This window comes from Apaloderma vittatum, unplaced genomic scaffold (assembly GCF_000703405.1).
Source record: "Apaloderma vittatum isolate BGI_N311 unplaced genomic scaffold, ASM70340v1 scaffold10188, whole genome shotgun sequence".
Lineage (NCBI taxonomy): Eukaryota > Metazoa > Chordata > Aves > Trogoniformes > Trogonidae > Apaloderma > Apaloderma vittatum.
The window spans coordinates 73,773-76,822 of record NW_009732430.1 but is presented as its reverse complement, the minus strand read 5'-3'; positions in this window follow the sequence as shown (position 1 = coordinate 76,822).

The following is a 3,050-nucleotide window of genomic DNA, read 5'->3' as shown; positions in this document are numbered from 1 at the left end:
CTGGAACACGCTGGCCGGCTGCCATGCAGCTGGGTAATCCCTCCAGATACTTTCTTCCCAGGCTTTTTAAGGCTGTTGAAGACAAATCTGTAGGGTTAAGATAGCAAAGTATTATGTTTAAGAGCATAATTAAGAATAGTTTGCATGTTTGCGTAGCGCATAGGCCATAAACCCGACAATTAGAGAAGTCTTAAAGTTTTAAAAAGCCAATAAAATGAGGGGAACTAAGGCTACTGCAGGGTGGCTGGTTTGTTGGTTTGGTTTTTTTTCAGCTGTTTCACTTTTAATTATACAAACAGCTCGCGTTATCTAATCGCAGTCGCAATCATTATGTCATTAATGGGAATGGACCCAGTATTTTCATATACTTCATTAACCATTTCCCCTGAAATAGTCAAGTCGCATGGTTGCCATAATAAAAGTGTGGGTAACTGGCTTGAACGTGGTTGGTTGGCTGCTTCGGTGCACCAAGACTTGAGCGGTGACAGGCACATGGGATTTGCAGATCTCTCTTTCGCTCCTGAGGATTTTGAAGGCTTGCAACCAGCGGGAGCTTGGTGCAGTTGTGTATAATTAAACAGCAAGGAAAATAAACAGCTTTTACACTAAGGAAGCAACGTCCTTGTATGGACCTGAAATATTTGAGTACCTCCCAAGTATTTATCAACACTGGCATGAGGGAAAGAAGCATTGGTTATTCTAGGCTTGTGGGTGGGAAGGGCAGAGAGAACTTAAGGAAGCGGCGCGTAGCCTTGCAAATTCAACGTGCAGCTTCTGAGTCCTAGCCCAGTGACTAAACTCAGATGTCAAGCCCTAAGAAGCTGTAACTACCTTCTTCCCTTATGTCTTTTCTTTCTTTTTCCTAAAGCACTTGGTGTAGCTCTAATAGGGGAGTGGGGGTCATCCTGCTGTGGTAGCTGGATGGAAACTGGTTTTCCTGGCTTGGTATATTTAAGGATTCCATCTTCAAGAGAGAAGTGCAGTTTATATGGTCTTCTCTTGGAACATGAATGAAATTGGTGGCCTTGGTGGCAGAGGTTGTAAGAGCCATAGGTCACAGTGTCAGTGTGGTTATTAAGACATGAAAACCAGATGGCTCCGTGCCCCGCCAGATTGTCATTAAAATGGGCAGGTATAGTAGTCAGGGGACCTAAAATTAACGTGTAGGCATCCAGCAGCGTTCAGACGTAATTACAAGCCTTGAGAAATCACCGAGAGGTGATGTAAGCATTCAAGTAATCGGTAGAAATCACAAAGTACTTAGTAGCTGCTGCTTTCTTGATTTTCCTTCAAGTGGACAATTCCTGCAGCGAAGTAACCGAAGACGACGTTGCTTTTGAGACAACTGATGGCTTCGGCTGCTGCCACCGTAAAAGTCAGTGGAAATCCCGCAGGAGCCTGCGTTGCCAGTAGCAGTTTTCAAGCGTGGAAGGAGAAGCAACAGTTTGTGGGGATGACGCTTGCTGGAAGATGGCAAGGAAGGTCGTATTGGGCAGCTCTGACTTCAGAAGAGAGCTTGAAATTTAATGGGAGTTCCCCAGAACTGAGAAAAGTTAAAAATAAGTCCAGAAGGGATCGTTGGGCAACAGGAGAACTGTATAGAAACGTGTAGTTTCTGTGTTTTTCTTTATCTGTTAATTGCTGGTTCTTACAGACTATATGAGAAGAAAACAAAAAATTATCTTGGATGGAAGCAGCTCAATTTTTGCGTGGTAGGAAATTAGCCGACGTATTTTGCTTAATTCTGAGTATCAGGAAGCCAAGAGATCAAAGTTGCCGCTGATAAAATGGAGAAATGAGTTTTTATTAGAAAATAAAAAGGTAACTGGATCTATTTATACACATGCTTGCCCTGTTTTCTGTACCAGCATGCTGCTTTAAGGACTCGAGAGCAAAAATATTCTTTAAAATGATGTTTCTCAGTTCTGCACAGGCCTTGGGTGTGTGAGCTGCAGTGCAGGCTGTGCATCCGAGTATGCTGAAAAGCTTTTTATCAGCCAGTGCAAAGTCCTCCGAGCAATAGGGGATGAACCATAGACGTCTGTGTGCTGCCGCCATTGTGTGGGTCCGGTGAGAGAGTTGATGTCTCCGTAAAATAAAGCCATTGAAGGGAGAATCTCAGTGTGAGATCTGTCCAGCTGCAGAAGAAATTGGCTGCTCCCAGGTGCCTCTGCCCAGAAGACGCTCGTTGCCTCCCTTGGTCTGTCCTCAAAGTCACCTTCAAGTAGGATCTGTAAGGCTGCTTACTTAGATACTAAATAAAATTTGGTCACATTAGAGAAAGGGCAGCTCAGTATTATTCAGATGACAAAAGTGATGCAAAAATAATGTCTGAAAACAAGAGGCTGTTTTACCTGCTGCAGGATGGAGAAAGCTACCACTGCTTGGAATTTTGGGTGGAAAGGGCCCCTTCTCTTGTCATGTTGTACAGGATGCTGGGAAAACATCTGGATACAGAGCTTTCCTCAAGGAAGAATGTCTTTGTGTAAAGGGTCGTACCTGTTGCTTTGAAAGGCCTCCTCTTGGAGCCCTCTACAGGTTGAGCTTCCTTCTGGTAAGCTCAGCTCGTGGGTTGCCCTGGACGATTCCTGGGCAGTTTTCTTGGCGCATCCTTTTTCTTGGGTTTGATGTTACCAGTTTTGCCCAGGTTTGAGCACCCTGCGGCACCTTTGCGGGCACTGGTGGATGTCTCGGCGGCTCTGCAGCCAGCAGTGCTGTGGTTCACATCTAACTGTGCCGTGGTGACCTCCCTGTGAGGGAGTCACAGCCATCAGCACTGGTCCTGGGCAGTCCCTGGGTTCAGCAATGTCTGGTCCGTGATGGGTCGCACCGAGCTGGGCCTCGATGGCAGCGTGAAGACAGCAAAGCTGATTTGGGTGTTTCACAGCAGCTCGGCGGTGGGAACAACCCATTTTAGCTTCAAGTCTGTTGCATGTCCCGTGTGAGGTGGGTGGCTTTTGCTGATGTCCTGTAGCGACCTGTCTGGTCCCAAACGAATTCCTCCCCGGTGACATCCCCAGCATGTGCTGGAAAAACTGCTCTGTAGAGAG